The sequence below is a fragment of the Cnephaeus nilssonii genome, assembly GCF_951640355.1.
Source record: "Cnephaeus nilssonii genome assembly, chromosome: 9".
NCBI classification, from domain to species: domain Eukaryota; kingdom Metazoa; phylum Chordata; class Mammalia; order Chiroptera; family Vespertilionidae; genus Cnephaeus; species Cnephaeus nilssonii.
Genome location: NC_137080.1, coordinates 65,373,377 through 65,387,781, shown reverse-complemented (window position 1 = coordinate 65,387,781; position 14,405 = coordinate 65,373,377). Strand labels below are relative to the sequence as shown.

At 40.5% G+C, this 14,405-nt stretch overlaps 1 protein-coding gene across 3 annotated transcripts in view; it reads left to right on the top strand.

Annotated features, from left to right (window-relative positions):
• SMAP1 (small ArfGAP 1) overlaps positions 1–14,405 on the top strand; it is a 201,127-nt gene that overhangs the window by 147,313 nt on the left and 39,409 nt on the right. The gene's annotated exons all lie outside the window — the stretch shown is intronic.

Genomic DNA, 14,405 nt, shown 5'->3' with positions numbered 1-14,405 from the left:
AACTGGGTCTTGATAGAAGAACAAAAGCGTGTCTGCTGCATGACTCACTGGAGAGCACCAGTGAGAGAAAGGCTTCTCTTGGGTGTGAACACAAATCCTTTTCTCAGCAGTTTTACTCAGACGCTGAAAGGAAATGATATAGTTATGTATATGAAAAAAAGTTTGTGATAATGCCATTAAGTGGGAGGTAAAATATAAGATCAGTTAAAACCAAAATCAGCCATTTCCTTATTAGAAATGATCTAAAGTAAAATTTATCTTGTAAAATCACAATTCTTTTCATCAAATTCCTATTTGATTAGAACCACCTGCATTTGGAGGCAAACTAGAACAGAGTGTTTGAATAAAAATTTGGTTAGAATCATAGACTTGAGCCACAGAAAGCATTGGCCCTATAACTTTATCATAAACTTTAGCCATAAACTTTATCATCTTCTGGAGTATCACTTTTGTGGTACTTAAAATTATTTGTCTAGATTACTGCATTTATTTGAAAATATTGCAGTGCCAGAAAAACTAGAGGTAGAAAAAAAAGGATCCCAAATTCATCAAAATTTAGCAGGGCCTGAACACTGGGAAAAATGAAAAGATGCTAGTAAGTCTAATTGCTTATAATAAAGTAGAAGTGGCTAAGCCCTTCATAGTCTGGCCATTACCTGTTTTCATGTTTTGTTTTAGTTAATCCTTTCCCAAATCTATATAATTTCCAGGGAAACTGAGTAGATATTTTCTTCTGAACATTCTATTGCCATGTTATTAAGTACATGAAGTATGGCATATATTTTGGCTACATTTTAGCTGAATGTTCTACGTATCTGGGTTATAATCTTTTTTCTTCTAGTCATGCTATTTCAAAAATTATTTTTTAATATGACATTTAAACTTTTAAAACAAGGTACTGATTTATTTTACCTGTAGTGGTAATGTGTTGAACTGATCTGTGGTAGTGTGGAATGGGAAAGTCACAGGCACTAGACTAAGTAAGTCAGTATACTAGAGAGTACTGAGAAAAGGTCTGCTTGTCCAAGTGGGTAATGATGAGCCACCAATGCACATCCTACCTAATAATCGACAAATATGCAAATTGACCATACCTCTGACACACCCACAAGCCACGCCCACCATCCAATCAGAGCGAGTATGCAAATTAACCCAACCAAGATGGCTACAGCCACAGAGAGCAAGGTTTCCTAGGTAATAGAGGAAGCCAAGCTTTCTGCCTGCCCTTGCCAGGCCTAAGCCGCCACTCAAGCCACAAACTTTCAATTATAGAAGGTAAACAAATTCAAACAGAAATGGCGGCAGAACGGAGCTTGAGAGAGCAGGCCAGGGTTGCCAGCAGCAACAGGGGAAGCAAAACTTTCCGCACACCCTGGCTGGGCCCAACCGCTTAAGCTACAAAGTTTCAATTATAACCCCAACAGAAATGGCTGCCAGCCGTGGAGGGAGCCCCAGGCTTGGCTCCGCTCCAGGCTACAAAGTTTCAATTGTAGAAGGAAAATAAATTCCAGATACCAGGGCCTCTGCTTGGATTGCCAGGGGGCGTGGCCAGCCTGCAAACCACCACAGGCCCCTCGCTCAGGCCGCCCCACAGGAACCCCACCCTGATCAGGGACACCCTTCAGGGCAAACCAGCTGGCCCCCACCCCTGTACCATGCCTCTATCCTATCTAATAAAAGAGTAATATACAGATTGGTCATCACTGCAACACACAATATAGCTGCCCCCATGTGGTCAAAGATCCTGCCCCCATGTGGACACAAGATGGCCACCACAAGATGGCCAGCAGGAGAGGGCAGTTGGGAGGCACCCTGCCTGCAAGGGAGGGTAGTTGAGAAGGACCAGGCCTGCAAGGGAGGGCAGTTGGAGGTGATCAACCCTGCAGGAGAGGGCAGTTAGGGGTGACCAGGCCGGCAGAGGAGGGAAGTTGGGGGCAAACAGGCTGGCAGCGGAGTGGTTAGGGGGTGATCAGGCTGGCAGGCAGAAGCGGTTAGGGGCAATCAGGAAGGCAGGCAGGCAAGCAGTTGGGAGCCAGCAGTCCCAGGATTGTGAGAGGGTTGTCCGACTGCCCGTTTAGGCCCGATCCCACTGGGGGGTCCCTCGAGGGGTCCCAGATTGGAGAGAGTACAGGCTGGGCTGAGGGACAACCCCTCGGTGTGAGCGGCGGCTCTGCCGCCAGCAGAAGGTGCAAGCAGGGCTGGTGCCAGCAGCAGGTGTGAGTGCTGGGTGGGACCATAGCATGCAGGAGCAAAAAATTTGCAGTAACCACCAGAGGCTCATCCCGATGACAGCAACTGGCATCTTGCCTTGGTCTGGTGCCCCCACTCACCTGCTGCACTATTCCGCCATGACCGAGGCCCACCACATTACGTGCTCTGCCACCTGTTGCTGACACCTGCCATGTTCCGTGTGCACCCCCTGGTGGTCAGCGCATGTCATAGCAACCAGTTGTTCAGTTGTTTTGCTGTTCGGTCTATTTGCATATTAGGGTTTTATATATAGAGATATTTAGAAGCCAGCTTTTCACCACAGTGGAAGAATGCTTAAATCTCCAGACTCTCTTTAAGTAGGCTAGCCTACCACATATAAGTGAGCTAATCAATACAACCACTAACTGTAATTCAAGGGAGCAATCAATAAATAGCTGCTGGGTTTAGTCCTTGTAGAGTCTAAAGTTTGACTTCTCTATCCTTTTTCCCAGTAAAACCAATATTACAAAATGTCACTCTAGGTGGCATTTGAAATTGGTTTTGGATTGTCCTGTTTTCAAGATGTCCTATTTTTTATTCTTGAAAAAAATAAAAAAAAATATATGTATTTTATTGATTTTTTTTTATAGAGAGGAAGGGAGAGGAATAGAGAATTAGAAACATCGATCAGCTGCTTCCTGCACACCCCCTACTGGGGATGTGCTCGCAACCAAGGTACATGCCCTTGACCAGAATCAAACCTGGGACCCTTCAGTCTGCAGGCCGACACTCTATCCACTGAGCCAAACCAGACAGGGCTATTCTTGAAAAATTTTTATTTGTTGATTTGAGGTGGAGGGGAGGGAAAGAAAGAAAGGGAAAGAGGTGTTGTTCTATTATTTATGCATTCATTGGTGGATTCTCGTATGTGCCCTTACTGGGGATCGAACCCACAACCTTGGCATATCGGTATGATGTTCTAACCAACTGAGCTATACCCAGCCAGGGCTCAAGATGTCCTGTTTTTTAAAGAATAATTAAGGCAATTTAAAAAATTTGTAATTATATCGTGAGTTTATATCTATTTGAAAGTGACATTTTGTAACTTCATAGAGATTTTATTTTAGAAGTTAAAAATTAGTTTTTTAAATTTCTTAACATTTTTTTTGAAATATAACTGCCGGGGTTCTTTTCCCAGCCTTACAAAGGGTTCAGCATTCTGGAGAAAGGGGCTGCGCATAGATGATTAAGGAGTCCGGAGACGAAAGATAATTTTGAAAGGCATTGGGGGTCAGAGGATCTTCAGCTAAAGGAACTGAAGACTCCCCTCCTTGACTCAGGACCCTGCTTTTATTAATACAATTTGTCCTAAGGCAAGGTGAAGATATACACTTCAAAGGGTAAGGTTTCAAAGGGTACAGAAGCATTGTCAGTTTGGGGAATGGCCTACAAGCTGTTCAGGTGTTTGGCCAACAGGAGGCAATAAAATGCCCTGAGCTGTCTGGCAGCAGACAATCCTATTCAGATTTGGGGAAAGTGCCATTTAGCCATTTCCAACAGGTAAACTACATATGTGGCTCACCCTTGTTGAGCCCCCCAAGCTTCACCAACCTTTTGGTGAAACTCTTATTATTAAATGCTGGAATTGGTTCCCGGCATATAACGTATAGATCTTGAGTTTATATCCCAGTAAATTTTTACAACTATATACACTAGTGTAACCAATGCACAGATCACTATTCAAAGCATTGCTAGCACCTCTCACTTTCTTGGTCCTCCTATTCAGCCCTCTCCCAAAGTTAATCACTATTCAAATTTCTGTCAATATAGATACATTTGATCTGCTTTTAATTTTATGTAAATGAAGTCATACAGCACCTACTATTTCTGTGTCTGTTTTTTTTATGTTTGAAAATAATTTATTTTATTGTTGATAGTATTACAGATGTCTCTCATTTTCCCCCTTCCCCCCTCCTGTCTGGTTTCTTTTGCTAATCATTGTGTCTGTGAGATTCAATCATGTTTTTTGTGTGTTCTTTTCTTGTTAAGTATGACTCGTGTTTACCTGTGGCATACTTGATTTTTCCATTCTACAGTTGGTTAACACAAATAGTTTTTGGCTTAGGACTTTGATGAATAAAGCTACTATGAACATTCTTGTACATGCCTTTTAAGAAACATATTCACATAGCTTATTGGGTGTATACCTGCGGTATAGGAAATATATATGTCCAGCTTTAGTATGTTTGCCTAAGAGTATTTCATAGTCACTTTACCAGTTTATATTCTCTTCAGATTGTATGATAGTTAACAGTCGTTTTGCATTTTCAAAAAACTTGGTATTGTCATTAAAAAAATAATCTGGTGGGTATAGAAACTAAGATTTTTATTAATTGGTGCTAATTTAGTATACAAAATATCCTGGCAATTGAGCTTATCTTTAAATGAGTAAATAATTTAAATAGCTTGAAACAGTTGTGACTACAACATGAAAGTTCTTTCAGCCAAGATAGTTTGCTTTTTTTCTCAGTTTTACCTAGTTTAAAAAAGAAAGAATTGAGTAGCTAAAATAAGAATTATTGTTTTACAGAAAGCAATAACAAGATGATAGTAACCTTACTTGTTAGTTAAATAACTGTATACTAAAATGCCCTCAACCCTAAAAGAAAAAGGAACCAGTTGAAGTTATAATAGCTTTTTAATACTTGTCCATTATTAAAGTAAATTGTGGTAATAAAGAATGTGTAAGTTGTGGCAGAAAACTATATTTCAAGTTCTATTACAGGCTTGTAGTAAATTGCAACATTTTTTTCCGTCATGGAATTTCTAAATGTTTTTGCAATCATTTAAAGCGTTATTGCCAGTGAGGCAATAAAAAGAAAAGAAATCCAATTACTTCATGTGCAAAGCTTTCATTTCCTATTTAATGAAAAAAAAAAGGAAGACTTTTTTTCACTAAGAATGCAAGCTTTACAGTCCCTCACAGTAGATTAGAAATTTCCTTTAATAGAAAATAAGAAAACTATGTCCTCAATAAATGCTCTGATGAAAGGTAGTTTTATTAAGTTAAAGCCTGTGCGTAAGAATGTTGCAGCCAAGCCCTGGCTAGTGTTGCTCAGTGAATAAAGCTTCGACCCACACTGAAGGGTTGAGGGTTGGATTCCTGGTCAGGGGTCAAGGGCACATACCTCCTGGGTTGCAGGTTCCATCCCCTGTGTATGTGTGGGGGGTTGTATGGGAGGCAACCAAGATGTGCTCTCTCACTTCTCTCTTTCTCTGTCCCTCCCTCCCTCCCTCCTCCCCTCTTCCCTCTCTCTCCCTTCCTCCCTTACTCATTTCCACTCTCTCTAAATATCAATGGAAAAATATCCTCCAGTGAGGACTAATAAACAAACAATAAGATTGTTGCAGCCAAGTTGGAAAGGTCAACAATTAGATTTGATGGGTCATCGAAAGTAATAAAAAGAGTAAGTGCTTACTTGATGCTTAATATATACCAGCCATTGTTCTAAATCCTTTATATAGGGTGTCTCCAAAAACACACTTTGAATACCATTATTTATTCCAGTGGGTTACATCTGAAAAGAAAGAGACATCAGTTGAGCTATCAGCTGTTAAAGTATGTGTACATTTTTGGGGGCACCCCATATATATTATATATATACATGAGGTTGATACTGTCATCCTCATTTACTGATGAGAACCTGAGAGACAGAGGTTTGGTAATTTATTCATGGTCACACAGCTATTGAGTAGCCAAACCAAGATTTGAATCTGAACATTCTGCCTTCAGAGTGTATGCACTTAACCAATATACTCTATGGCCTCTTGGTATACTACTATTACAGCCAAAGTGGAGAAAGAAAGAAGGGCGAAAAGTCAAGGGATTAAATAAATATCTACTAAGTGCCATGAATTGTACTAAGCATTTTATGTGTGCTAATTGTCACAGTAAATAGATAGTTTTAAGATAGTCATCATACAAAGGAGAAACAGAAGATTCAAAGAGTGACATTTTACATAGGGTCACACATCTCGTAATTGCTGGATCTAATCTTTCTAAAAAGGAGGCCATTGATGGGGAGTTCATTATTTTCTTACGAATGTCTGCTATGGATTAATTTAAACAACTAATACCCATTGGGAAGTAGCAAGCTATTTATATCTTTGGGACAAGTTTTCTAATACCATAAGAATGATTTAGCATACCATCTATGCTAAATAATGGCAACATGGTGTAGTAAAAAGAATATGGACTCTGGGGCCAGAAAGACCTCAGTGTTTATGATTAAAGTTTAAAGTGGTAATTTAAGGTCATAGTTTATAAGCATATTTGGATAGGTCACATCATCTGCATAATCCTAAAGGTACTCACAAATTATTTAACAAATGTGTGCCCAGTGACTGATATGTGACAGACACTCTACTAGGCACTTGGGATACAGCAATAAACAAGTCTGACAGAAATCCCTAACCTTTAGAGTTTACAGTCTGATCAAATGGATTCAGTTGCTCTCTGACAAGTTAGGAGCCATCCTGCCTGATATAGTTCATTTCCAAAAGCCTCCAGGGTCAAAGTTGTTTTGGTCCCATCTGCACTAGCTTTCTTCAGGACCATCAGTTTTCTATATTTTTGCCCAGATGTTCTAATTTCAATACGCATTTTTTGAGCATCTTTTATGTAATGAATCCTATTCAACATTGGGGGTTTAAAGATGACATCAGAAAAAAGTGTTTCTATTAAGAGCTAGTCTGGGAGAGAGAGGGAGAAGAGAGGAGGAAACCTTTTGTCTTCTGCCTATGGTCTCTCCATAAGCCCTCTTCTACCCTTTATTCCATAGAAGCTAGTCAGAACCTACAAGTAGGGGTGTAAGGCTTCATTAGCCTTAGTCATTCACTGTTCCTGGTGCATGGTAATCCCTCAAGTATTTCTTAAAGAAAGGACAGGAGAAAGGTATACTTCCAGATGTATGTATATTTTGTTTTCCAGTTTATCTGGTTTAATTGCAGTTGATCTTTCAATGATATTTTCACATCTCCCTCTTTTCTAATGTTTTAATATGCATACTAGTAATTGTATGTAGGAAGTCCTTATTGAAAAAATTTACTACCCAGTCACTGCAGTTGACTCATCATGCTATGAAAAGATCTTAAATAGATAATGTTGGAAAACTGCTCTAATTACATCAGTGCTACTTATGTCAAATGAGAATTTGATAGAGCTAAGCAGTTAACAATCAAAAGAAGAAATATTGCTGAAGATGTGATGTGGGACATATGTTCCTTAAAGTAGAATGATTTAAATCAGGGGTCCTCAAACTTTTTAAACAGGGGGCCAGTTCACTGTCCCTCAGACCGTTGGAGGGCCAGACTATAGTTTAAAAAAAACTATGAACAAATTCCTATGCACACTGCACATATCTTATTTTGAAGTAAAAAAACAAAACGGCAAAAACACCTGCATGTGGCCGTAGTTTGAGGACGCCTGATTTAAATAGTCCTCCTGACTTAAATTCTACAGTCTCATTCTACTCACTTCCTTGTGACTACCTTGTTCTCCCTGATGATACTCCAGTCTGGCAAGTACTGATTCAACTCAATTATTGTCCTATTCCATGCTCTCATTTAAGCAGAAACTCTGTCTGCTGAGGTCTCACTTCCAGTTCATGGCTGCAAATCTCAAATGGGCATTGAATGTTGACTTGCAGTCCTATTACACTTTCCTCTTTCCATTTACTTTTCCAGGGTTATTTCATGCTTTCTCTTCTCTCTGTAAACATGTTGCACACCCCATTTCAGTAATGTTTTTGCTTCATATTTGATTGAAACTTCCTTATTTTCTACCACCAAAATAGCCTGCCTCGGTGCCCTACCTTTCCTCTTGGTGAAATGTGGGCTCTGAATATTCTACCTTCACAACTTTATTCTTTATTGGTCCCCCTCCCCTGCTTCCTAATTTTTTTCTTTTCTACTGTATCTTATTACCTCCAATTATTTTCACCTCTACCTACCACTTTTTTTTTGAAAGGGTCATTTTTGGTCATTGTGTACATTTTCTTATTTAAGGTTTTCTCCTCATTGCATTTTACTCCAGTTTCTGTTTTAATCTTTCTCCTAACACTCCTCAAATCAAGGTCACTAGTTATCTCCATGCTGCCAAATCCAGTTGATTTTTCTGTTCTTACTTTCTTCCCATCAGTTTTCCATTCAGATGGTAACTCTCTTTTTCCCTTGGTTTCCATGGACCCTATTCTCCTGATTTTATTCTCACATGAAGTTGAATGCCTATTCCTTTTAGTAAGTATTCTTTGTTGGCTTCATCTCCTCTGCCAAACCCCTGAATATAACTCCTCAGTTCAGTGCTGGGCTCCCTTCTTTTGCACTCTCTGCATAAATGCCCTCAACTAGTTCCAAAGCTTTATTTATCAAGGATATCATAATGGTTGCCAAATTTGTGCCTCTGAGCTGGACCCAGCCTCCAGACTCTAAACTTGTATATTCAGCAGCTTCCTGTCAATCTCCATGTGACAGATGTCTTGAACTGAACATGGTCAAACCAGAATTCTTGATCTTTCTCTATATGCTGCCTCCCCCCATCTCAAGAAACCACATCACTAGTCAGTTCACTGAGTTGCTTAAGGTAAAATCTGAGTTGACTTGGTTTGACCCATCACTTCCATCAGTAAATATCCTAGTAACTATACGTTCTTCATCTTTATTGTTACCGTCGTCCTTCATCAAGCCACCATTATCTCTTCCCTGGACCCTTGCAATAGCCTCCTAAATGTTTTCCCTGTTTATCTACTATGTCTTTTTAAAAGTAATTCAGATTATGTTACTTGCTTACTTGACACCTACCAGTTACTTCCCATTGTACTTAGAATGACATCCTTAGACCTTATCTTATATAGCCTTACTAGAGGCCCAGTGCATGAAATTTGTGCACGGAGGGGGGGGGGTGTCCCTCAGCCCAGCCTGTACCCTCTCCAATCTGGGACCCCTCGGTGGATGTCCGACTGCCAGTTTAGGCCCAGCCCAGCCTGCACCCTCTCACAATCCGGGACTGCTGGCTCCCAACCGCTCACCTGCCTGCCTGCCTGATCACCCCTAACCACTCCCCTGCCAGCCTGATCGACGCCTAACTGCTCCCCTGCTGGCCCGATTGCCCCCAATTGCCCTCCCATGCCAGCCCACTCGCCCCCAACTGCCCTCCCCTGCCAGCCCAGTAACCCCCAACTGCCCTCCCCTGCCGGCCCGGTCGCCCCCAACTGCCCTCCCCTGCTGGCCTGGTTGCCCCCAGCTGCCCTCCCCTGCAGGCCTGGTCCCCCCCAACTGCCCTCCCCTGCAGGTCTGGTTGCCCATAACTGCCCTCCCCTGCTGGCCTGATCGCCCACAATACCCTCCCCTGCTGGCCATCTTGTGATGGCCATATTTGACCACATGGGGCGGCCATCATGTGCAAGGGCGTGAGGGTCAATTTGCATATTACTGCTTTATTGTATAGGATACATTGAAGCCTTTTGCCCCTGTGTGTCTCTGACTTTACCTTTTTCCACTCTTTCCCTTATGTATTGTGCTTCAGCTATCCCTTTTTTTGTGTTCCCAGAATAAATCAGACTCATTGTGAACTCAGAACCTTTGCACTATATGTCCTGCCCAAGATGCCTTTCCTCATCTTCCCATGGTGCTTTCTTTTTGTCATTCAGATTTTAATTTAAATAGCAGCAGAGAGAGAGGCCTACTCTGAACACTGAATACAAAGTAGCTAAGTAGCTAGTTCCCAGTCACACTTGATTACAACATCCTATTCTAATGTACCCTGTGGCACTTAAAGATTCTGGTTTATTTGTGATCAGTTGTTTTATTGTATGTTTCTCCCCTTTCCACTTCCTGTGCACTTCCCCCAAATGGCTGTAGTAGAATACCAGTGCCTAGAATAGGGCTAAGTATATAGAGCAGGGGTGGAAATGTCTGGTCCACAGGTTGTATAAGGCCCGAGAAATCATTTGGTCTGGCCCTGCCAAGGCATTAGAGGTGAGTTAATTAAATGTTTGACCAAATATGGAAGGCTAATTTTTAAGTTGATAATTTTGTATGGCCTGCGAATAATATAAATATCCAAATGGCCCTTAGCAGAAAAAAGTTTCCCTACCCCTGAAGTAGAGGCTTAATTTTTATTTTGGGGGGCGGTGGGGGGGGGGGAGAGAGTGGCAGAAAGACTGTCAATGGAGTAAGTGGTCCTTGTGCAAAAGGATGATTGGCAAAAATGATCCTTTAGATTTTGCTGTTGTGAAAGTTGAACATGAAGACTGACACATTTTAGTGAAGTGAAGGTAACTGAAGGGTATTTGCTACTTAAGACCAAGAAAAAAGTTTAGTTCTTGGCTATTTACTTTGCCTGAAATGCAAACAGCTCACTATCAAGTCACTTTGTAGAGTGAGTCTTGAATGAACAGAGGCCAGAGGTGTTGGATAATCCTTAGGGGGTTTATTCAAGTGACACAACCACCAGCAATGAGACATACAGCTTAGTGTTCAGGATATATTTTCTCTCCAGCTAATAACCTACCTTAGGAAAAATTATTTTTTAAATAAAGAGAAGAGATAAAACCATCTATATTAATAAAAGGGTAATATGCTAATTAGACTGGATAGACCAGATGTCTTCTGGACTTCCTTCTGCACAAAGCCATGGTGGCAGGGGCCGAGGCAGAGGCGGTTAGGGGCGATTAAGCTGGCAGGGGAGAGCCGTTAGGGGTGATCAGGTCGGCAGGGGAGAATGGTTAGGGGCGATCAGGCCGGCAGGGGAGAACGGTTGGGGGCGATCAGGCAGGCATGCAGAGTGGTTAGGGGCAATCAGACAGGCAGGCAGGCGAGTGGTTAGGAGCCAGCAGTCCCGGATTGTGAGAGGGATGTCCGACTGCCAGCAGTTGGACATCCTCTGAGGGGTCCCAGATTGGAGAGGGTGCAGGCGGGCTGAGGGACACCCCTCCCATGCATGAATTTCGTGCACCAGGCCTCTAGTTAACTAATAAAAGTAAAAAATAAAAACATGGGTTTAATGCATGTGAACTCCATTAGTGAAAGTTGTTTTTGTAGTTGTGTTGGTGTGGTAACATGAAATTATATCTTTGGATGGATTTATTACCACATTACTAGAATACTTATGAATTTAGACATATTAAGTATCAAATAATGTCATCTCGCTAATACTATCTAATAAAGAGGGAATATGCAAATTGACTGTCACACCATCACAAAGATGGCGGCACCCAGTCCCCTCAGCCCCACCTAAGCCCCCCAATCCTTTCAGCCCCACTGGGGGGTGGGTGACAGGCGCGCAGTGCGGCCGGACCCACCCTCAGCCCCCCAGCTGCCCAGGGCCGGCCCGAGGCGCAGGCAAACGTTGAATAGCGGCTGCCCAGCCGATGCCCGAGGCGCAGGCAAGCCTGAGATGGTGGCTACCCAGCTGACACCCGAGGCTCAGGCAAGCCTCAAATGGTGGCTGCCCAGCCGCCCAGGGCCGCCCAAGGCTCAGGTAACGAGAGCCGACCGAGGCTTGCGCTGCCTGCAGTGGCAGCAGCAGAGGTGTAATGGGGGCATTGCCTTCCCCTGATCACCGGGTCACCTCCCGCCCCTGATAGTTCCCGGACTGTGAGAGGGGGCAGGCTGGGCTGAGGTACCTCCCCTCCAGTGCATGAATTTTCATGCACCTGGCCTCTAGTAACTATATAAAGTAACATCTGAAATAAAGTAGCTATAAAGTATTAGTTCTGTTCTTTACTAATAGTGATGTTATTTCATTAGATGTTTTACTTTATTAACCCTTTGCACTCGCTTGCTTTTTTCTCGATTCCTGCTACCGATGCTAACCGTGTCGAGTCACACTCAACATCCAAGTGCAAAAGGTTAAAACCAAGAGCTTTAGAGAAAACATCCTATGTGTTTGAGAATTGAGTTGTTTCTGTGAACTTGTTTTCTCTATAGACTTAGTGCATCATCTTAAAGTAAGCAGTGAAATGATGAAATTATTTACTGTGTTTTTTGTGATCTAGTAATAAGTTGCTAATGATTTCTAGAGAGTTCCTTGCCTGGCTATAAAGGAAACTTTGAAATAATGTAAGGTGTCTGATAAAACAGGTTGACATAATATAATACTATGCACATATGTTTGGTAATGCTTTGTTTTGGTCATTGTACCTGGTGATATGATGAGACAAAACCATCAGCTTCTAAGCATAGTAAAGAAAGAGAGAAGGAAGAGTTAAAATTATAATAGTAATATTAAAATCTTAAATGTTTATAGCGTTTTTTATATTTATAGTTTGGAAAGCACTGCTGAATATATATTTCATTTTACCTTCACTTATTCTTTCTCTAATTTCTTCCTTTCTTTATGTAGTTCTGAGTTTCTAACCTATATCATTTTCCTTCACTCTGAAAAACTTTCAGCATTTCTTGCAAGGCAAGTCTTCTGGCAACAGATTCCCTCAGTTTTTGTTTGTCTAAGTTTTTATTTTTCCTTCACTTTTGAAAGATAATTTCGCAGGATACGGAATGCTAGGTTTGTGAGTTTTTTTTTCTTTCAGTACTTTAAATATTTGAAGTGCTTGTATGGTTCTTCTTGCATGGTTTCTAAGAAGTTAAATGTAATTCTGATATTTGTTCCTCTGTAGATAACTGTTTTCCTCCTTTCACTTCTTTCAAGATTTTTTCTTTAATTTTCTGTAGTTTGAAAATTATATGCTAGGTGTAGATTATTTTTAGCATTTATCGTGATTGCTATTCTCTGAGCTTCCTGGATCTGTGATTTGGTGTTCAACATTCTTTGAGAAACTGTACAAAATAAGATGAGAACCAGAAGTTTAGAGATAGACAAATGTCCAAATTTTATGAAGGAAAATGTAAGTGGATTTTGAATACTGTATCATTGAGCTTGATATAAATTCTATGCAAAATTCAAATGGGATTTTTTTTTAATGATTTCTTTTTCAAAGTGTTAACATTACTTACTAGTTGCCTACATGGGTTCCCAAAGAACAATTCCTGTCTAATTAAGCTGAATGGTCAAGATTCTTAGCTATCCTCTGGTTAAGATGTAGACAGGTGGGTGGGCCTGATGATCCGATTGTAGGTGGATTGTTGGATGGACAGCTTTACCCAGAGAATACAGTTAATTGGATGGATATCAATATCAAAGGTGTTTGCTGCATTCTTCAGGGCTCAATCCTAGACTTTGTTCTTTTCAGTATTTTTATAAACTGGGCACATTAATGTCATATTGTTCAAATTTTTAAATGACTAAGCAATAAAGATTAGTTAAGACATTGCATGACAGAATCAGTTCCTCTGAACATGTTATACACAAAATACCATCAAATTGGATAAAAATAAAAATCTGAAATAAGTTCCTCAACTGCCATGAATATAAAAGCACAAAAGTAAGAGACTGAGGGTTGGGTGTGAATTAGTGGTCTGTTGTGACTGCTGGGAGAGGCATGCTCTACTTATTCCTCCATGTTTTCTGCCTGGCTGTATCATGGAGAATAGGGGTAAGTGGATAGATGCTACAAGTTGCCTGAAGAGGATGTTCTAGCAACTTAAGTTTTTAGTTGAAAAGAATTACTTTGTTACTATAAATGGTTTCTTTAAAATTATTTAGCTAAGCAAGGTAAATCTTATCTATACTGGAGGTTGAAAAGTATAGAGTGTAAAGTATATTATGTTAAACTTCTGAAAATTATATATAGTTAAGGCTGAAAATTTTGTATTTCAGAAGGTTATTAAAGAATTGATATCTGTGATGGTAGGCTAATTGGTTAAAAAGAATTCTGAGGGAGACAGTAGTTATTAAAAAGTAAGGATAGATATATGTTCTTAAAAATTATATATCTGTATAGCTCACAAAAAGTGCACTCAACTAAGTTAGGAATTCTTTAGGTAGTTATAGAAGAAATGATCTTATAGGAATAGTTTGAGAAAGGAATGAGTGAGTGAATGTTTTATTTTCTTGGTTATAGAGAGGTAGACTTTTGAGTTAAGAATCCAGTAAATATAGGAATTTTTATCCAGTCCTATATAGCATTTTTTTGTATGAAAGAGAAACATGGTTTGGAATATGTAAGTGTGACTTGAGCTCCTGAGAACTAGAATATTATATTTAAATTGTAACTGATAGTGTAGACTCAAGGGAAAAACATTATCAAATAACATTT